This window comes from Pleurodeles waltl, chromosome 11 (genome assembly GCF_031143425.1).
Source record: "Pleurodeles waltl isolate 20211129_DDA chromosome 11, aPleWal1.hap1.20221129, whole genome shotgun sequence".
In the NCBI taxonomy this organism is placed as follows: domain Eukaryota; kingdom Metazoa; phylum Chordata; class Amphibia; order Caudata; family Salamandridae; genus Pleurodeles; species Pleurodeles waltl.
The window spans coordinates 437114013-437137449 of record NC_090450.1 but is presented as its reverse complement, the minus strand read 5'-3'; positions in this window follow the sequence as shown (position 1 = coordinate 437137449).

Here is a 23437-nt window from a genome sequence, read left to right as displayed (position 1 = left end):
GTCCCATCATGATCTGGGGGGGAATTTAATATTCTGCAGGATGTTAAAATCAACTTCTCTCACAAAAATAAGGCTCAGAACAAACCTAAGGCTGTGTGCTTTCTAACCAAAATGATGAGGGACTTTGCACAAGTAGATACATGGCGCAAGGCGCATCCTAAGGTGCAGAAATTTACCTATTTCTCTAAACAGTTCAATTCTGCATCGCGTATTGATTTTTAAAAATATCTTCACAATTGTGAGGAAGAAGATTGGTGATTCTCACCAACCCTTTTTCGGACCATTCGGTTACAATGTCTGAGATTGCAATGGCTATAAGGGAACAAGACAGGACAAGATGGGCTCTTAATAAAGCTTTATTAGTCAATCCCATATGGCTGGAAACGATGCGCCTAGTGCTACAAGAGTTTTTAGATAGAAAAATGGGTTCCGCTTCTACTTTTTCGGTGTGGGGTGCCTGTAAAGCATGCATTTGCAGAGAGGCCATCGCATATCAGGCCCTACCCCACAAAGTCAGAAAGGAGCAGGCAACAATTGTGCAGCAAGAACTAGATCTACAATTACATGCCATTTTATATTCCTGTCGCCTACATCAGGGGCCAAGTTAGCACATGCACATTACACACTTCAAGAATATTACATATCCGAAGAGCTGTTAGACCACAATGCATTCTTCCAAAAGTACTATGAAGAAAGTGAACATGTGGGGAGGACCCTAGCTTGTTCCGTTAAAAAACGTCATAGTAGCACAGTAGTCACATCAATATATAATGAGACAGGGGGTCAGGTGGTGACTCAGTTGGAAGACATTAATAAGGTCTTTCTTGAGCACTATATCAATTTGTATACCTCTAGAAACCAGACTCCCCTTGAACAAATCAAAGAATACCTAGACGTGATCAGACTGCCAGCAACTGCACCCATAACGTTAGAAGAAGTGCAGTAGGCAATTCAAATATCTACCAATGGGAAGGCCTGTGGGTGCGACAGATTGCCCACTGAATTATACAAAGCTTTTATGGCCAAAATAGATACATTTTTGGAATCACTATTTAACTAAATACTCAAGGGTGTCCCAACACCATGCTCATTTACGGAAGCCCTAACAGTGAGCTTTTTGAAACAAGCATTTGCAATGCAATAGGGTCTTGCATTTCTCCGAGTTGGAGCTATTAGCAGTTGTAAACTCCCAACCAGATTTTTCTTGCCACATAAAATGGAAAAAAACAGCACAATTGTGCTGCTACAGTTCACTCGTAATAAAACCTATCAGCAAAAGTGCAATTATCTACGTAACCCGCAAAAGTGCAATTAACTATGTGACAGGGTTGATGTTATGCAAAGCGCTCGACTTCTGGCAAGCGAGATCACGCTGCGAAAAAAAGGTAAAAAGTAGTCCACAAACCTGATGGGAAACAGCGAGCCTCGCATGTTTTTAGTACTTGGTCGCTGTGCTCGAGGAGGGCTAACCACCGGAAAAGGCATGACGTATGCATGCCTTCCACTAATGAAAGCAAGCAGATTTTGAAAGGCAAGCCCACAAACCAATGAAAGACACTGACGTGACATGGACGGGGCTCCGAGCCCTTTTCTAACTCCTAAAGCGTCTCGCAAGCGAGAAGCAAGCGCAACCCCATGCGACGATGGCTCGACCCTAAAAAGGTCAATCGGCAGACAGACCAGGATCCTACCACCCTATCAGCTTATTAAACAGCCATTATAACATAAGATTATAGCATCACGAATAATTCATCTTGCTCAAATGGTGGTACACCTTGGTCAATCAGTCATTCAGAAACATAGCATTTAATACCAGCTGTCTGCTTCAGGCTATTATTTTACCAACAATACAGTTGAAGCAGTCATCATCATGCTCGACACAGACAAAGCGTTCGACTTGGTGCAGTGGGAAGTGCTCTTGGCAACTCTAGATTGCTTTAACTTTCCCCGAAGTTGGTTCTTCTACTGAAAAACGGATATAGTCATACGATTCTGAAGTGGTTGCTAAGGGGAAAAAAGTAGGAAATGTATTAATCATCAGGGGCACGCGGCAAGGCTGCCCCACGTCCCCTCTCTTGTTCGCATTATTTATGGAGGGGCCCACGGGAAGCAGGAGCAACGCTCTAGTCTTCCCGCTGGCCATTTCGGGAAGGAAGTGACGGCAGGACAGGTGATTGGGAGAAAGGTAAGTGGGGGTGGGTTAAGGGGTGGGAATAAAAGGGGTTGGGGGTGGAGGGACCGGCCTCTTTCCGCGCTGACCCATCGCGCGGTTAGTTTGGCCGGTCCCTGGGGGTGTTTGTCGCGGATCCTGGAAGGTAGTGTGGGCCTTGGGTGGGGTTGGGGGGGGGGCGCGAGGCCGGTTGAACGGTAGCCTTGTCAAGGCATAATTTTGGTAGCTGTAACCTTGGTTGTGCGCGCACTCTTCCGCGCAGGCCCTCATAAACAGGGGGCGGCAACGCGCTCCTCCGCGGGCGGCCGCTCCCCCTCTAAGCAGTACACGTGCCTTTGGCAGACGGCCAGGCCGTAACCGCTGCACCACGGCTGCGGCCTCAAGCGGTTGCTTCGGCAACCGGTATAACAACCACTAGAGCCAAGGACTGCAGGGGATTGGTTCGCGCTGACCCCGATCGCGTTGGTTTATAAAAAATAAAAAATAAAAGTACTAGATAGGCAAATTCAGAACAAACGACCACCCCGCGTGGGGGACAGGGCCATCGGCCGGCAGGGCCTAAAGTGAGGGCACAAGAGACAGGCTAGTGCCCCCTAGGGCTCCCTCTAAAAAAAAAAAAAAAACATTTTATTTAAAATTAAAATAAAGAGCTTTTGTTCTTGTTTTAACAACAGGTACAAAAACGTGAGCACACCCAAAAAAAAAAAAAATAATCATAATTTTTTGTTAGCAAGCACAGCAGTACCCCCCCCCCCCGGGCAGGGTCCCAGGGAGGGGGTCAGGTTACGCAGGGCCCCCATAGTCCGCCCTGGTGCAGTTTGTGGACCGTAGCAGGGTGTTTTTTTGGCAGGTAGAGTTTAAAAAAAAAAAAAGAGACTCCGCCCCGGCGCCATGGCAGCCAGCCACGACGCGGAGGCGTTACAAGCCGTGCTTCGCATTCTTGGCGAAGCGGGTCGGGCTGCCCTCCTCAGGCCTGGGGTTTTGGAACAGGCCTGGGTGGGGATGGTACGGCTGACGCGTGCCGCATCCAGCGGAGTAGCGGCGGCGGTAGCCGCATGCACATCCCCGGAGAGGGCCAAGAAACCCAAAAAAGTGGCGGTGGAACGGGCGCATGGCGCAACCTCCCGCACCTGCCAATTAGGTGACGGGGAAGGCCCCGCGGTCGAGCCAGGCCCATCAGACGAGGGCACAGCACCAGCTCACCAGGTTGGGGGCATAGAGTTACCTCAGGACAAGGTTTTAGCGACAGGGGCCCCCGCTCAGGAAGAGTTAGTGCGCGAGCTTCCCACCCCCACCATTGATCCCATGCCCATGGACCTGTCCCTACCCAGGGGCGGGGCCAACCCGGCTGGGGCCAACAATAACACAAAAAAGAAAGGCAAGGGGTCCAGACTCACGGGCGGGTCGGGCAGGGGCCCGGGCCAGTAAGGGGCAGCCCAAAGAGGCCCGATGGCTGGGAGGGGAGACCACGCCCCCAGGCCCCTGGTCAGGCAGGCTAGATGCGGACGAGGCTTGGGACCTAGAGGCCAGGATTAAAGAAGAACGCCGCATAGTGGCAGAAACGGAGGACAGGTGGGCCCAATTGTGCATGGAGCGGGACATGTCCGTGCCATACGGCCGGCAGCTGAAGAGACCAGCAGATAGCGTAGGCAACACAGGAACCATGCCGCAAGACGTCGGAAAGGGTAGTTGGGTATGGGTCCCGAGTGGCAGGGGACAGGAAATGGGGATAGATAGTGGTTTAGGCAGCGCGGTGGGTACCAGTGGCGCATACGGCCACGCTGGGCGCGGAAGGTCAATGCCAATGCAAGAGGTTGGCAGAAAGAAGGCGATACCAACGGGGCGCAACACAGCCCCTGCACGTTGGTCTGAAGCGCTAGAGGGGTCTCCAGCGGCCTTCTCTACTCCGCAGGATCGGGGACAACACAGAGGTGGCAGACGGTCATGATGATAACTCTGCTAACTATATGATGATGAGTGGGAATGTTGGAAAACAGATGGATGTGTGCGAGGATGATGTGCTGGAACTAGACTACGAAGAGGAACTGGAGGAATGGGAAGAAGGGGAGATCAGGGAGACAGAGGTGCACAGCTTAAGGGGGAGGGGAAGAGGACGCAGGAGTGGCACAACCCCCCTCTCCGCTTCTATTTTTCAGGAGCGGGACTACAGCAGTGGTCCACAAGAAAGGAGGCAAGATCAAGCACGGGGCCGAGGGGCCCGGAAGGTTTCACGGCCTGTGGCTACACAAGGAAGAGGTAAAGGGCAATGGTGGTCGGTCTGGAGGGATGGCGCTAAAGGGGATGACGCTCCGATTTGCAAGTCCGTGGGGGTAGGTGATGGTTCGATACTTGACACAGTACCAGCTAAAGATAAGCAGGGCGGGGAGATAAGCACAGAGCTACAAGGCAGAGCTACAACCGAGTGTGAGGGTGGGGACAAGGCAACAGGAGAGAAGTCAGGCATAGAAGAGAAGGAAGGGGGAGAGCACAAGAAGAGGCTACCCTATATGGGCCTGGCTATGCCTTTTGGCTCACACGTAGCGGAGAAAACAAAGGCCAGAATATGGAGACACGAGTATGTGGACGTTTTTAAGCTATTTCATAGGGACAAACAAGCCAAGGAAGGGTCTAAAGAAGAGGAGTGGGAGTTGGCCCGTAGGCCGAGGGTGCCAATCGATATGGATAGTTGGACATCAGCGTTTTTGATTTTTGCAAGCATTTATTGTGAGAAATACCCTGACAGAGCTGTAGCGCTATTTAAATACATGGACATCATTAGGAAAGCGCAGATGCATTTTGGGGGTTTGCCTGGCTGAGCTACGATGAAGAGCTCAGAGCCCGAGTGAGCATTAACCCAGATAAGCCATGGGGGGATGTAGACCCAGAATTATGGATGCAATGGATGGCGTCGTCACAATCCACGGCATCAACCCATACAGCTAGGGGTTTACCGGTGATCTGTAAGCCATTTCAGGCACGTCCCGCTGCGGGGGGGCGGGCGTGGGACAGAGAACAACACCTAGCACGAAAGGAGCGTGCTGGAATTTCAACAAGGGTTTCTGCTCCAGACATCCTTGTAAAATTAAAGATGACTGCTCCAAGTGCGGGGGCCGTCACCCGGTCACACAATATTTTTCACTTTCCAGCCCCTCCGAGCAATGGAGGGCTTCAAAAGGCAGAGGGACTCAGGGCGCTCCTGCTCCAAAGGGGGCCTACACCAGTTAGGTTAGACTTTATCTTACCATGGCTGCACAGATACCCGGATGAGGCAGCCGTGTTGAAGTTAGCGGTAGGTTTTCAAGAGGGTTTCAGGGTCAACTACCAAGGCCCGCGGGGGAGGCGCTGGGCAGACAATTTGCGGTCTGTGAAGGAACTACCTCAGGTGGTTAGGAAAAAGCTGGACAAGGAGATGTCATTAGGCAGAATTGCGGCCCATTTTATGAGTGGCCAAGTCAGAATTTGATGATCTCCCCATTGGGAGTCGTGCCGAAGAAGGCCCTGGGTGAGTTCAGGTTGATTCATCACCTATCATGGCCGGAGGGCACATCGGTAAACAATTTCATTGCGTCAGAAGATACCAGAGTGGAGTATGCATCTGTGGACGATGCTATTAAATTGGTCAGGGTGTGTGGCGATGGGGCAGAACTGGCAAAATGCGACATACAATCTGCTTTCAGGCTGTTACCAATACACCCGGGGGATTTTGATTTGCTGGGGATGCAGTTTGAAGGGGCAATCTATGTGGACAGGGTCCTGCCCATGGGTTGCGCAATTTCATGCGCCTTGTTCGAAGCCTTTAGCACTTTCATGCAGTGGGTGTTTGTCAAGAGTAGTGGGCATTATGCGGTGACCCATTATTTGGATGATTTCCTGTTTGTAGGGAAAAAGGATTCAGGAGAATGCCGGAAGGCCCTGACAATCTTTCAGGATGTGGCACAACAGATGGAAGTGCCTTTGGCACCCGAAAAAACTGAAGGCCCGCAGCGGTGCTAACTTTTCTGGGTATCGAGTTAGAATCCAATACAATGACGGCCAGATTACCAGCACAAAAAGTAGCAGAGATACTGGTTTTCTTGGGTTTAGTGAAGGAGGCACGAAAAATCGATTTGCGAACAGCCCAGAAGCTGTTGGGGTATCTCAATTTTGCTTGTAGAGTAGTCGGGGGGGAGGACTTTCTGCAGGCGATTGGGTTTGTCCATGTCAGGCGCGGTTTTGCCACACCACAGAATAAGAGTCTCAACAGGACTCAGAGAGGATGTTAGGGTGTGGGAAGCATTTCTGAAACAATTCAATGGGGTATCTATGTGGTTCTGTGAGGAAGAGACACTGTGGCAGGTGCAGATTTTTTCGGATGCGGCAGAAGCGCATGGTTTTGGGATTTTCCGGGATGGCAGGTGGTGCGCGGAGGCGTGGCCAACACTATGGTTACAACAGGGAAGAAGTATTGCTTTCCTGGAATTTTTTCCCCTCCTGGTGGCCATGGCAGTATGGGTACAGGAGTTGGCAAACAGGACAGTTTTATTCAGAATCGACAACATGGCGGTCGTCGAGCTGGTGAACAGACAGAAGGCGAGGGATTTGAGGGTGTTGCGCTTGTTGCACCGATTTATGTTGCAGTGCTTATCTCTGAATGTGATCTTTAAAGCTGTACATATACCAGATGTTTTCAACGAGATTGCAGATTCCCTGTCTCGTTCACAGTGGCAGCGTTTCCGCAACCTGGCACCAGGAGCAGAGCAGACCAAGACATCGGTCCCGGCAGACATTTGGGAATGGGGGGCATGATGATCACAGGGCTGGTGGAGATGTCTTTAGCGGAATCTACTCGGCAAAGTTACTGGCTGGCTTGGTTGGATTTTCAGTTTTTTGAGCAGTTTGCAGGAAGTTTTTGGGGACAGAGAAAAAAACAGCTAGAGCATCGGGCGTTGCGCTTTGTGCTGTACATGATTCAGAAAGGTCTGTCAGCAGCCACTATCGGGGCAAATTGGCATGGGTATCGTTTTATGGAAAATTGTTTTTTGATCACGACCCGGCAAGAAACGACCTGCTGGGAAGGATGTTAAAAGGGTGGGGCAGAATTAGATCGGTAGAGGGTAGAGCGGCCAGGGAACCCATCGATTTTTATTTATTATTGGAGTTGTTACACGTACTGCCAGTATGTTGCGCAGACGAATACGAGTGGCACTTTTTTGATTATGCATGGTGTGGATGTTTTTTGGAGCTTTCCGAGTGTCAGAGTTGTTGGGGGTTGGGACAGCGGTGGGGGTACGCTACAAGGATGTGTGCGCGCACGGCGGCCATTTGGGGATCTGGCTTAGACGATCGAAAACCGACCAACTAGGTAGGGGAAAGTGGGTATGGTTAGAGAAGGGGGTCAACGTGTTGGCTTGCCCAGTTATGGAATGGAGCAAGTTTCAATCTTCAGGCATGTCGAACAAGGAAGCTGGGGTTTTCACACACAGGTCAGGTTCCAAGCTCACCAGTTTTAAGTTTTTGCGAGTATTGAGGATGGCGTTGGGACGTGTGGGCTGCCGGGCCATGGATTTTGGCACACATTCGTTTAGAATTGGGGCAGCCACGGCCGCAGCGCATTTGGGTTGGGACTGGGCAAAGATTAGGGCGATAGGCCGCTGGAGATCAAGGTGTTGTGAACGATACGTTAGACCCTGAGATGTGAGGAGGGACAGCTTCAAGGTTTTGGTGGGGGGGGGGTTTGATATTCAAAACACATGTTACAGTTATTTTTCCATTACAGGGGATGCGTTTGGTACATCGCAGGGCAAGGCGGTGACATGGCTGGTCGGCCTTTTATTTGTACATTGGGCAGCGAAGTTCGCGAAGCAGCAGATATATGGTCGGGCCCTGGGACTATCCAGCAGGCGGCACGAGGTGCTATGGTGGGGAAAGAGCGGCATGCGGTGGGGTAACCTGCTTCCTTTCATCACTACTAACTTATCGAACTGGGGATGTCCAGATTTGTTGATCATCCATTTGGGAGAGAATGATCTAGGAAAATTATCAGGACTCACGCTACTGCAGCACATGCAGAGGGACTTGGAGATTCTCAAGCAAAAACTGCATGGTACATGCTTGGTGTGGACAGAGTTTGTTCCCCGTAGAGTGTGGAGAGGGGCAGTAAAGTATGGAGCCATGGAACGGGCTCGAAGGAAACTTAACAGAGCGATGAGGGTGTTCTGCTGGGCTCAAGGGATAAAGATACTGAAGCATGAGAACATTACAGAGCAGGAGGTAGCTTTATTCAGAGATGATGGTGTTCACCTGTCCACACTAGGGAATGCGTATTATCTGACAGATCTGAGACTGTTGGTTGAGGAGTTGTGGGGAGAGAACTTGAGGATTACAAGCAAGAAATGAGTAGTGCGGGTTGTAGTAGCGTGGCTGTGGGAGGGGGGCAGCAAAACGCCAAATGGGTTTGTGCTGGTTGGCAGTAGATGGGGGAGGGTGGTGAGTCAGATGCGGGTTTGGCCACCCTTCCAGGGAATAAACAAGCAGGTGAAAGCTCTGAGTGGGGGTACGCACGAACCAAATGGGGCATGAAAGGAAAAGGGGAGTGCGTAGGGGAATGGAAACGAAATAAGGGTTCGAAGGGGAAGGATGAGCGAGGAGATGTTAAAGGGAGGGCGTTGTTAAAGTTACGGTTTACGTTAAAAGTTAAGGTTATGTTGATTATACAATCCTGTCCTAATAAATGACCTTTTACACTAAAGACAGCTGTCACTGATTTATTTCCCGATGGAGGGGCCCGCGGGAAGAAGGAGCAATGCTCTAGTCTTCCCGCGGGCCATTTCGGGAAGGAAGTGACGGTGGGACAGGTGATTGGGAGAAAGGTAAGTGGGGGTGGGTTAAGGGGTGGGAATAAAAGGGGTTGGGGGTGGAGGGACCGGCCTCTTTCCACGCTGACCCATCGCGCGGTTAGTTTGGCCTCCCACCCACCCGACAATTAGAAGAAGAGTTTGAAAGGATGGAAGTTAGGAGTTGAATGGCAAAGGGGGGGAGGGTAGTTGTCAGTTAGGGCAGGTTGCAGGAGAGAGCGAGCAGTAGATGGGGGAGGGTGGTGAGTCAGATGCGGGCTTGGCCACCCTTCCAGGGAATAAACAAGCAGGTGAAGGCTCTGAGTGGGGGTACGCATGAACCAAATGGGGCATGAAAGGAAAAGGGGAGTGCGTAGGGGAATGGAAACGAAATAAGGGTTTGAAGGGAAAGGATGAGAGAGGAGATGTTAAAGGGAGGGCGTTGTTAAAGTTACGGTTTACGTTAAAAGTTAAGATTATGTTGATTATGCAATCCTGTCCTAATAAATGACCTTTTACACTAAAGACAGCTGTCACTGATTTATTTCCCGATGGAACTGTTGGCAGCTTCGCTACCACAAGTCATTATATTTAAAGCCCCTATGCAGAATGCACCTAAAGTTAAATTATTTGTCAACGATATGATACTTTATTTAGTAGCTGAAGAACAAATATAGGTAAAGCGTTCAACGCAATTCAAAAGTTTACGGAACTGAGGGGGTTACAAAGTTAATCATTTGAGATCGGAAGCATTGCTTTTCAACAGTTCAGGGTCTGTGCTCCCAAGTGCCAAACAGCCTCAATATGCTGTCCATCGTTTAATTAAATACTTGAGTATATTAGTCAGACACAACCCTTCGGAGATCTTTCACCTTCACTATGAAAAGACCCTTCTCAAGGCACAGGGCCTCCTTAAAAAATGGCACCAGCAGCATTTGACCATTATAGGACGAAGTGCATTAGTTAAATGATGATACTTCCATTATTCCGGTTTATTTTTGCCAATTTTATCATCAGTGTCCCCCAGAAATACTTTAAGGAAATCGACAAAATGTTGAACCATTTTATATAGCAAGGAAAGAAAGTTTGTATCAACCATAAGACACTTCAGATGAGTATAGAGGAAGGGAGACTAGCGCTGCCTCACTTTCAGAAATACTATCAAGCGGTACTTCTCAGTTCCATGCCCCAAGCTTCTAGGTCTCCCGAGTCCTCTCATTACTTCTACCTGCAGCAAATGCCCATAGGGCATAATACTCAACTTTATACCTTTCTGAAGCTCCCCAGATTGCCAAAGCGTACTAGGTATAAGCTCCCACACACAATAATATTTCGGTACAATCATTTTAGGGAAGAGTACCATTTTCCTCAATTCCACCCCTTTATGATATTGAAAGAATCTTCGGATTTAGGTCTCCAGTTAAGATCTAATTCCACTCGGCAATGGGCTAAGGCAGGAATAAATAAATTGTGTGACTTATTAGTAGCTAGGAGGATTAAAAACTGGGAGCATTTGGTGGCAACAAACACCAGTATTCTGTGGTCAATATTTTGTTCATATCTCCAGATTGAGCACCTACTGGAAGGCATTCAAGTAGAGGCCAAGGTTGTGGCTTATACCATTGCCCAAGCACTTATTATAAGTAGATTAGCTGGTGTGCGAAACTAGTATGGTATACTACTTCGTAAAATTTCTCAAGTCCAATTCCCAGTAACATTGGCCCCAATCGAGAATACCACAGGTTCTAAAATTAAACCCCGGATATGTTATTCTCATAATTCTTTAGCTCAGAAAGCTGTAACGGGGATAATTTTAGAAGAATCGCGTTTTTGCCCAATGGATGATTTATTATACACCCGCACAAATCCACATATGGTTTCCATCTATATCAGGGGAATGCTTCAGATGGAGGAATGCCACAGTGGATTTGCTTCACATTTTTTATATGTCCACACTGGGGGAACTTTCGTCCAAAATGTATCAATGGATCAGCGAGAAGCTGCGAGTGGACATAACCCCCGACATATATGGGACTTTGTTCAGGATCTTGAGTATGCAATCTTTAACCATTCGACAACTGCAGTTTTTCTTTATTGCCTCCCTTGTGATGCTTCTCCAGAATTGGAAACCAGTCGAGGTGCCGTCATTTGAATCGTGGCTCCATAAGAGCACAGTCAAATCTAGGGAAAAAATATATGCCCAGAGGGTGGGGGGGCCATAAAAAATACCAATACATTTGGGAATAACAATCTAAGGTCTGCTAGTAAGTACAACGTTGTATGAATGGAGTAATGGGAGATCCTTTTTACTTAATGATATAATAAAAATGTTTTAAAAAAGAGAATAAGTGATTTCTTCAGGTGACATCAGCTGTGTTCCCCATGTGACAAATAAAGGAATGTTTGCATTTCATTTACACTGTTGTGCCACCATTATAAAATCTGGTGCAGAATGAATTTGGATGATTACTGGATGGGTTTGAGGGCTGACAATGTGCATCAGAAAAGAACAAAAGTGGCCACATTTCAGACTACTGTTTAGTCATCCCTCACTAGGTGTACTTCAAGAGTGCTGTCTGGGCAAACAATACTAAAACACCCAAGGGAAATTGATTATATGTTGCAAAGCAACCCTTTGCCAGGGCTGCATTGAAAATGAATGACGTGGCCATTACATTGGGGCAAACTGAAGCTTGGGAATGAGAAGTGGCTTTCAGCCTAATCCCAGGAGCATGAATTTAAATTGTCTGGCTGTAATAATGTAAACAAAATTCTTGACAATAACACTATTGACAATACCAGCAACACTACTGTCCATAACACCTTATGAAAAACTATTACATATGGGAAATAGCCTTTACCACGCAGCAGGAACCATGCAATGCCTTTCCAATGCGGGCAATACAATGAACGCATCGTTACCATGTACTCCTTTACCACACAAGTCGCTAGAAAGACTTGCTTTAAGGAACACATTGTTGGACTGGAGTTAGATTTGAGGTCCAACACCTTCCCTACTGTTGCGCTGACTGGAGTTGGAAAAGTAAATAGTACTATTATACTATTAGGCTTATGTTTTTATCTGTAAATGGTTTGTTCTTTTTATAACTAGTCAAAACTTATCAGGTCTATTCAGACTTTAAGATGGTATTGCTGCGATTGCATAAATGAGATATTAATTCAGATGACAATTAGTTTATCCTTGGTTTCGGTCACCCCAATTGAGCTCCAGGACTCCCCTTCAATGCAAATGTGTATCATCCAGGACTGGGTGAGGTGTAATTTCTTAAACATAAATGGGTATATGTCGGAGAGCTAGAATAGTCTGTGGGTCCATTCCTGTTCACCTGCCTGGCAGGGAACACTATGCCAGCTAATTCCTAGGGTCAAGAACCTTGGCTTTTACCTGGCCAAGATCTTAATTCTGAGGGCACAGGTAAAAAAAAGCGTAGTCCTCATGCTTTTTAGATTTGGCCTCAAGACATCTTTAGCTGTCTTATCAGCCTCATGTTTAAAAAAATCATAAATAAAATAAATACATACACATGTTTTCCCACCTTAACCCTATGTAGTTTAGGACTGTTTCTTTTTGAAAGACTGCATAAACCTGTGCATAAACTGAGTTTGTTATAAATCTGCTAGCAAAGTGTGCATTTTCATAATTCTAAACAACACCATGTAGGCACATATTTTAAGTAAACAAACGATTAGACAAAGGAGGAACAATGTGAGCACAGCTTTGCACAGAGCAAGCAGAGTTGCACAGAAGACAGAAGGAAATAAAATACATCTGTACGGCATCCACAAATGTGCCTTCATCCTCCTGCTAATCGGGCCATGCAACACGCAGAGATGACTTCCCTACGTCAGCAGTTACCCCAGCATACTATTCACTCAGGGAAACCCACGTTCATGAAATTTCTCAGTTTGGTTTCCTGATAAACTCACAGTTCTACACACACACCAACACTCCCTCCCCCCCACACACACTTGTGTGGGTGGCAAGGGTGCCATGGGCTAAGGCCTTCATCTTCCACTTGGGCACTAAATGACATCCATAGAGATGGTGTTGTGAGCACCTTAAACTCAAGGGCCATGTTAGTGAAACTGCACCTGCTGCATTACTGCAGGTTACACATCTGCACACACCCACATGCTGATAAATAGAAAACACACACACAATAACATCGAAATAGGCACACAATCTCTTCCAGTCTATATTTTATCTCCTTGAGAAGCCTTACAGTTCTAAAATCATTCCTAAGGTCTTCTCTTCCTCCTTTTCTTGAAGGGTCTAGCATAGCAAGCTCTACGGATGTTGAACCATCTCGAATCTCATTGTGTCTACCATATTGCCCTGTATAGAGTGAAATTTCGGTGCAATTTGAGGTAGTTTTAACTTAATTTGATCTGATTTGAGGTACATTTCAATAAAGGACTGTGCAACTAATTATTGCCAGTTTCTTGGTTTAATGCAAATTTGGAAAGTCAGATTTCAGTATTTAAACACCTGACACTCATACCACTAAAATGTCAAAGAGATCAGGGTTGGTTCAGCCAGCACTTAGGTCGTCATTACAAGTGTGGCGGTTTGAAGACTGCCACACTTGTGGTGATGGTCTAACCGCCATGGGCCCGCCGGTAAAGACTGGCGTGTTATGACATTGGCGGTTTGACTAAAGCCAAACCTCCACAATGCCACCAGTACTGCTAGTGCGGCCAGACCGCTGGGCCTGAGGTGAGCACCTCCAGCATGGTGGCAGCAGTAAGAACGACAGCGGCATTGTGACTCAGCAAACCGCCAGGCTTTTCGCAGCAGTTGCATCGCCATGAAAACCCTGGTGAAAACACGCCAGGTGACAGGAATCCCCATTCCTGTTGCCGGCACATGCACCCCCACATGTCCACACACCTGCAGACATGCACCCCACTCAACCACGCACCTCCTGACACACACCCACACCTGACCGCACGCACCCACACAAACACCCCCACTCGCACACACACAATCAGACATGCACCCTGACCCATTCGCAGACATTCACAGCCCCACACCTCCTCCACACACTTACACACCCCCACACCCTTCACACACGCATACATACACAGTCACCCTCCATGCACGCCTCTCACTGCCGTCAGTGGGTGGAAATCCGTTGGTGAGTCATTATACGGCAGCCTTCTTGCCAAAAGACCGCCAATGTCATAATGAGGGCCTAAGTCATCTCTTATATACCAAATGCCTGTTGGACCCAAAATTGATCAAATGGAATAGACACACGAAGGGTCATATTTACAAGCCACTAGCGCCACCTTGCACCACCATAGCGTCACATTTTTTTTACGCTAAGGTGGCTTTCCCCTGCTGTATTTACAAAGTGTCACAATGCGTGCGCCACTTTGCAACCCGTTGTGCCAGGATGAAGAACTTGGCGTAGGTTTATCGGCAGTGTCCATAGACTTCTAAAAATCAGAATTGATTGATTTTTTTAGCCTGGCCTCCCCCGATGTGACCCTACCACTAATTTTTGGAGGTTTTTTTTTACTGTTATATGTGATAACTTCACAATTTAAAGGATTAGGTATGTTACTAGGTCCTGACGAATCGCATAAGGTAATTCCTTGGTGACAAGCGAGAAACATGTTGACCAATTATATAGAGTGACACAGGGGACCCTGTGTGCTCCGTCCTTTGACGTTTATACCTTCCTAGCTTTCATGGGAATTACGGACATTATCCTACCAATTCCCAACTTTACTCTATTTTAATCTTGTCAGAGGTAGAGTCATGAGTATTAAAATTTATTAATTTTTACCTCTAGACATTTTTTAACCTTTTCTTATTTACCAATCCTTCACTTCATTTCTTTTTCAACCGGCCACAACCGATTCTTAAAAGATCTCCGGCAAAGAGCCCCCTGGCGGGGCCCGTCAGGCATTGCAGTGCCGGCCTGACGAGGAGCTGGCCCTATGATGAAGCATGTCACCGGATGGTGAGTGAGGGCTCTTGCTTCGATTAAGTTCGCTTTTCAATGATTTGTTGAATTTTTTCCTCGAAAGAAACCCACGACACTAGGTGGAACCGTGTGTAATCTTTTTTGATTTCTTGCTCTTAAATCTGCCCCATGTTCTTTTAAAGGGGCTCATTTTTTTCTGCTGTATATTGACAGCCTTTAGAAGTTGTTGAATTGCAACGTTATGCACTTTCCACATAATTTAACCCAACCATTCATTGGGTGCTTAGTGCTTTTGAGAGTTGAGAACACCTGTTACCGTTTCTCTTGTCTCGTGCAGTTCTAGAGCAAAGGGCAAACTTAGGAAGAGAGAAGAAAAAAGGGCCTTGCAGCATTTAATCTTGTCAAGTTTCATTCCTCTCAAATGAGGCATGTGAAGTCGTTCGGATGCACGTTATGCCTGTCACCTGCAGTGGGCAGAACAGGATGGAGAGAGCGAGGTGTTGACATCCCCCAATGAATCAGCAAATGAAGCTCAGGCCCAGGCAAGCCTTAGCTAAATCTTTTATGATTTTTGAGATAGGTGTCAAATGGACTCAGATCCAGGTGCACGCTTCCCTGCAGTTGCCATTACAGCGTTGTTTATGAGCAAACGGCGGGTCTGCGGGGACATTTCTCTGAGTGCAAGTAACCTAAGGGTAGCATCACTTGAATCAAAGGAGGCCTTGTTCGATTGCTAAAAGAAACTTGTCTCATTGGTTCTTCAGCACTTCCCAGAGAAATTTACATTTTACCTTGTTTGAGTGGGAAGCAATGAATTGCAATGGAAATAAAGTTCACCTCTATTTGGAGATCAGTAAGGCATCTACTTCACATTCAAGCTTGGCGTAGGGCCTCTGGAATGATGTGATTCGGTCCCAGTATTTTTCACATAATACCAAATGTTCCGCTTTTCTTATATAATCCGCCATCTACTGCATAATTTGAAGATTTCAATGAAAACATTTTTGTTTCTAGCTCAAGCGGAGAAGACAGGAAAAAAAGCCGCATGTGGCAGACCTTTTACAAAGTTTAAGGGACCTTTTTCAGTTGCTAATTGTTATATTTCGGTAGTGATTTTGTATTAATGAGGTGAAACGTTCGCTCGTGAAAAAAATATTAAATGTGGAAATGGCAAAATAACACAGAAATTGACTTTATTATGTCAGAAAATTTGCTTATGTGTAGAGCATAATTTCGCAAACCCTTAGCATGTAATTTGATCCAGCGTTGCCGCATATTTCCAGTAGCCTTGAACATAGTGAACACGCCTGTTTCTGAGAAAGCTGTAAGTGACATATTGTAAATTTTAAAGAATACGGTTATTATGAATATTGTAATACAGATTAAAATACATAAGAAGTAATACATGTGATTGATCAGAGGCAACTAGAAAAAAGGGACAGTAAAAAGAAGGAGAAAGAGGAGGGAAGTACATAAGTTATATGGATAGGTGTCTGTTTATAACAAATGATAAATAATGAAATGTATAACAAACAGTATATAATAGACAAATATAACGTCTGAAATAGGAAGTCAGGAAGGTTGAAGAACTTCTTGAGTGCAGGGTATCGGGCAAACAACAGTTTTGTAGAATTGTCGAGGAACTGTGTGATGGGGGTCCGGGGGATTTTCTACTATAAAACAAGTGATATAGGGTGCAGATAAGCAGTGTCCAATTCATGATTATAGCAAACTGCATGCCACCATGCTTTACATGACAATTGCCAAGTGCTGAGTTATTTGCTCAAAGGCAATTGCTAATAACAAGTCCAACATTTTCAAATTAAGTGAGACATCTGGCCATGCATGAGGTCTGCTACCTAACAACATATTGGTGACAGAATAAGATATGTTGGAATGAAATATAGAATTGATTTGATCCCAAACTTGTGTCCATATGTGTTTTATAATAGCCAGAAATCGAATGTCTTCTGACTTCAGAGCGCTTGTAATCTGGAAATTTAACTCAAAGTACAAGACTTCTGATTTCAAAGAACGTGATAGGTAGAAACTGACTCAGAATTGCAAACTGCTTATTTCAGAGAAGTACAAGGGAGTTGGAAAGTGGGCTGGAAATGCAAGGCTACTGTTTCCCAGAAAAAGATGCAGTTCTTTGGATAATATTTTTTCTGGCAGCTGCATTAATAATAAGTTCTGGCTGCTGTTCTAAAGTACCTTGCCAAAAACTACTTTTTCTTGTCCTGGTGATTGTCACTAATTCATTTGTGAATTGGCTTGATTAGGAGTAAGCATTTTCATGGGGTAACTGTTGTTTGCGAGCAGGTGGCAGCCATTATAAGTGATGCAACAACTGAGAGACCTCAACTGCTTAAACAAACGTATGCTCATTTTCTAATGTAGAATCTCCTTAAAAGACAGAAAAAGAGAAAAAGGGGATGCAGAAACCATGGGAAGTAAAACAAAACACCCACATAAAATATGAGTGGAAAGTTGCTGCAGCTTTAGAAACATTTGCTTTTATTTCAGGTTCTTACAGTGATCTTCCGTGGTGTTACATTTAAAAAGCACAGCCTAGAAGACACAAGACTTGCAGGTGCATGCATTATTTACTCTGGTATTTGTCAGTTTCATAGATGCACACCGGCCAACCATCCTACCTGAATGAGGAACTTTGACTCACTATGGGCCAACTCACCATACCAGAAATAGAAACTTCCTAATCTTGGAAATCCCAAACGTGAAAAGGGACAAAACATCCAACCAGACCTTCTCTAACTAAACTCTCAAACTCTGGAACTCCACCCCTGACCAAATTGGACTAATTAAGGTTCTAGCTTGCCAAAAAGAACTGAAAAGTCACCAATCCAGATTCGAACTACTTATCAAATTTCTTCTGAAATCTCTTCCATCTTTTCTATATCATGTGTGACATACACATGGTAGGGCTGATATACGTCTCTACGGAAATATACAAATTTGTTATTGATAGAGAGACGTCTAAGTAAGATAGAGCAGGAGACAGGATGGGAGTGCATCTCGAGTTTAGGCTATAAATCTCTTGGGACAGCTAATTTTAAGAGAATGAGTTTTTTTTATCTCGCTGATTTGCATATTATACACCTAAAGCTATTCATAGAATGTATACATCTGTTATTAATATATGCTTTAAGTGTCTTCAAGAGGTAAGAGGGGATTGGGTACATATTTTTTGGAGTGTCCCAAGTTGGTGCAATTCTGGGGCAGAGTATTTTGTAAATTGAGTCGTTAAGGAATCCAGATGACGTTGCAGAAGGAACTAAAGCTGGTACCTTTCGGAGTATCAAGCCAAATGTTTAGCTTGGGTTACAATATTCAGAACTTTGTTTCAGCATCATTAGCCATTGCAAGGTCATTGATTATACAACGCTGGCATGCTACTATAGCGTCAACTCCCCAGGAGTGGTTTGCAAAGCTATAGCAGACAGGGCAATTTGAGGCAGCATATGCTAAGCGAATGAGTAGCCTGAAGAAATAATCGAGCATCTGGGCTCCATTAGATGTGATGATTATTTAAACAACAGTACTGTAATTTAACTTTTCTACTGGCTTAAAGGTCAAGGTGTCATGGGCTCCTATAATTTGAAGGGGTATGTAATATTGTAGTCTTACTAAGTCGCCCTTGTACAATGCAATATGTCAGTTAAGGTATAATGGGCACAAAGAATTAGCTCCATTTGAAAATCTTAGTACTGTGAAGCACAAAAGCACTTTTTTTTAATGTATGCAATTTAAAATTAACTATAGGTCTGTGTTTATCTCACTTTATTGTAGTGTTAAATGGTCTCGTTATGTGGATAGTATTTAGCACTTTAAGCAAATTTTAATTGAATTGAAATGCATAAAGAATCAGTATTTGTTCTAGAAAGTTCACACAGCAACGCACAAAAGAACTTTAGGAATGTATGCACTCTAGTTAAGTTGTAGGTTCTGGTCTGTTGCACCTTATTGTAGTGATAAATGGGTCAATGTTGTGGAAAGTACTGTAGCATTTTGCACCTTTAATATCAAAGTTAAATGTTTCTCCCGTATCAAATTATGTTGCACCCAACCTCTGTCGATCCTTTTGTTGTAAATGTCTGGCTAATGAATCCACCTTTTATGATGTGTTACTGTTTGTGATGAATATGCTCAATGAGGGAAAAAAAAGTAAAAACCAGCCCAGAAAACCATAAAACAAGCCCACAAAGAGGCAAAAAATAGCCAAAACACTACTGACCTGTCAGACCACCCCTTTGTGCACTGCCTGTTTGGGCTATAGGCCAGCCAGATCCTGGTCATGTGCTCTGGTCTCAAAAGATGTTTGTAAAGCTTTGCGCTGCCATTGTGGCTAGTTCCATGCCACAGAAATACGGTAAATAAATACATACACAACTAAATACATACATAAATACATAAATAAATGCATAAATAAAATAGCTTCAGGAAAGGAGATGAGAATGATTAATTTCATGACAATATATTAACATCACAGATTATTTTTAACAAATTCCTAACTACTCTAAGAATTTGCATGCATTAACATTTTTCAGTTTTCGATCCAGTGGCATTGTCTCCTATTTTTTCTGAGTTGATTCCCCATGTTTACTCCACGAAACTAGCTGAACTGATCAGGTGTCCTGATTGGCAAAGGCAGTTACATGGTGATGTCCATCCCACAGAGGCAAGGCTGGGTTACATGGTGAGGCATTGCAATTTGAGGGTCTGTTCGAGATCGGACAACCTCATGCCTCAGATGATGTCCTATCCATACATTCCGTTTCCATCATTTTTTATATTTGTAGTTCTTGGGTGGGGGGTGCTTACGTTGAGCCATGGGTTGCAGGCAGTGGACTCCTGCATTCATTTGTGAAGGCCAGAGCCTATTTTTCATCATCAAGCTTTGACACCGATTACTAGAGAAAAATGCTGAAAAAGAATAAAGAAAAAGAAAGAGGATGATAAGAAATAGTGTCAAAGGGAAAAAACAGGGGTGAAAAGAACCTGAAAGAGTGCATTGAAGGGTCAGAACATGTAGAGTGGTGAAATGTGAGAAAGTCATCCTTTTTACCCTCACCACCCACAAATGTTTTGACTGGTAAAGGTGGTTACTGACTCTGACTGTGCCCTGGGCACTGCTAACCAGTCCTAGGGCCAATGCTCCATGTAAAATGGTATATGCAAATTATGCATAATTATAATTGGCTCTGACAACCTACCTATAAGTCCCTAGTATATGGTAGGGCATGTAAGTTTAGGGACAATAGTGTAGGAGGCTGGCTGTCTATACAATAAAAAAGACCTGCACTGTGCAGAGTCCAAGCAACCCCACTTTGGTATCCAGAGGTAAAAAGCAGACCACCAAATGCTCTGTTTTTGTGGTAGTGTGAGCGAGCAATTAGGCTTATCTTGGAGATGTGCTAAGCATTTGTTGTATTCAGAGTATTGATAAATGTGGACACACACTCGGAATACTTCAAGACCAATTTACAAAAATACTTCAGATTTTTTTATAAAATGCTTAAGACCAAGATCATCAATATATCGTAAGTATTTCTTTTGTTATGATTTCTCAAAGTTTAGAAAATATGGGCCAGATATATCAAGCTCCCGGTTTGCATTTCTTAAATAGCTGATTTTAAGAAATTGCTATTTTAGAAATGCAAAATGGGATGTATGAAAATTGAGAGTTGGTAATAGCGATTTCTTAAAATTCACAGTCGCTATTTGCGAGTTGCAGACACCAAATCAAAAAAAATAGCGAATCGGTATTTGCAAATCTCAAATTGCAAAAACGGCAACCTGGAACAGCCTTCTGACATCACAACCAGGAAGTGAGTCAGCCCATGCTGTTTCTAGAAGCCCCACGCACAGGGAGACCCCAGCTAAGCACCAGCGAGGCAGCCTTCAGAGCTAGGCAGGACCAAAGAGGATTATGACTACCAATGGGAATGTGAAGGAGAAAGGAGACAGGAAGTGCAAGCTCAAATTCAGTGAGCAGGAATTGGAGGTGCTCACTGAGGAGGTGGTCAGGAACCACAACAAACTCTTTGGGAAAAACTCACTACAGGTACCTGAAAGTGAGAAGAAGAAACTGTGGTCAGACATCCAATCCAAGACATCCAATCCAGACATCGATCGTAACATGGGTGCAATGCACAGGCAGTTTGAGTCTCACAATGGCAACATGGTATCAATGCACAAGCATTGCAAATGCCTTTCATACATCGTGAAAGGTGATTTTGCATTTGCAAGCAGTGGAATTTACTGTTTCGCACTGTTTGCAAATGCAAAATCCTTTGATGCTTCTGGCCCCAAATGCTTTATGTGCGTAATCATGCACTGTAGTAATGAATGGGAAATCTTTAAAATTGCATATGAAATCAGGCAATGCTCTCACAAGTGTCACCTTCTATTTTTAGGATGAGGTCGACAAGATGTCCAGTGGGCAAGCCAGTGAAGTTGGGACAGTTCAGGGTTCAAGCGAGAGCAGCGGCTGAAAGTCTTGGAGCTGGTGCACAACAGAGAAGGGAACCACTTAGAAACACACTGCACAGATGGACTTAGAGGTAAGTCATTTAGGTCCCCTTGGAGTGTAGAGGTCACAAGGGGTTAGGGACCACTAAAGCACAGCTGATTTTCCACTACAGGGACCAGGGAGGCCGGATGCAGTGCAGAAAGGTCACCAAGAGTCGTGTGTCAGGGAGTCCTTGGAGCCAGGAGCACATCACTTGGAGGGTAGATTACAGGGCCACTCTGGGGGGTTGTTCTTGGGTGTCCAGAAGTCCCCTGATTTGTGCTTGCTTCTGGGCTTTTGAGAGTCTGGAATGGACTTTCCTTCTTAGCATCTGACGTTGGGAGTCCAGTATCATGGGCAATGGTATGTCTCAGGCCCTGAAAGTCCCAGTGCCACCAAACTTGGCACACTGGTAGGCTTTGTCCTTCCAGTCTGTTGGGTGGAATTTGGGCAGGCTGCTAGGTCCAGTTCATTGGTCAGTGGTTGGTCAGTGAACTGGACTTCAATGGCTTCTTGCTTGTAGGTTGCAGGAGAGTGACACCTTCACTCTGAGGGAGGTCCTTGATGACTGTCAGAAGGATGGAGGTGCTCTGGGGCTTTCAGATTCCTTCAGGTTTCCAGGAGACACGTCAGTGGCGATTTATGAGTCCTAGGAGCAGCAGGTAGGGTTTGGCACCTTTTTCTTTTTGCAGCAAGACTTCAGTTCTCGTGCCTCGGGTCTTCATTGTTCCTGATCTTCTTGTGTCCATCAAATCTTATCTGTAGGTCCAGAGATGCCCACTAAATACTGCATTTAGAGGGCATTAGGGGGAGTACCTGGTAGTGGCCAATGGGCCACATACCTTAGGGTGGCTACACCCACTAAGTGACCACTTCCTGTAGGACTGGGTCACATCCCTAACTCTGATTGGCTATTTTCCTACCATCCAAGATGAAGAAAAATTAAATGGAGTGGTCACCTTGCCTGCCACACTTGAGGGGTGGTGCAGGCTGGGGTGGCCACTACCTCCTACTCTGGCTAAATTTTCCAACTGGTTTTCCCACTCAAAGTGGGGGAAACAACATTGGCTGGCCATCTGCTGCTAGCAGCAGATGGTGGGGGTAAGATTTCAAAAATAGTAAAGCCTTTGAAGCTGATCTACTAGTTCAGGGTGCCTGCCTGGGGGAGGAAGTGTAACACCTCCGCTCAGGAAAGGCTTTGTGTTCTGTCTCCTGAGAGCAGGGACCCTCACCCCAGGAGTCCAGACTTCTGTCTGCTGGTGGCAGGCTGGTTAAGACCAGTCAGAAACTATGCCAGGGCTCTAAGGTGCCCTTTGGTACTTTTGTATAACACATCCAACACTGACATCAGAGTGGATTTATTATTCTGAGTTGTTTGATACCAAACAACCCAGTTTCCAGAGAGGCCGTCATGAAGCTAGGGAACTGGTAATGACCAGTATCCAGCAAGCACATGTATTTGCTATGGCTTACATGTACACTTACTATGCCTTAAGGTTTTGGAAAGACACAGAAGGGGCATATTTGCTCATGTCCACATATGCCCTCACATGCATTATAGTGCACCTTGCCTTAGGGCTGTAAGGCCTGCCAGCTGGGTGACTTACCTATACTACATGCAGTGTTAGTAGGTATGGCACTCTTGGTGAATGCCATGTTGAGTTTGTAGCTTTTAAATACACCTTGCTCAGAGTAACACAACTGGTGCTGCAGCTCATGGGACTCCTCTTTAGCATCCATGTCTAAGCTACTAAGGGTACCATTTACTAGAGACTTACAAGGGTGGCTCAAGTGCCAAACAAAGTAAAGTTTTGGGGAAAAGATCTGGCCTTGGGAACCTGTTTAGCAGGGGCCCAAGGCACTTACAGTTTAAAACCACATTATTTTCCTGGCAAAATGTCGGGGGCCACCCTGTCGAAAGAAGCCCTTTCTCACACCCAGGGTAGAAAGGAAACCGTGGGTGCAC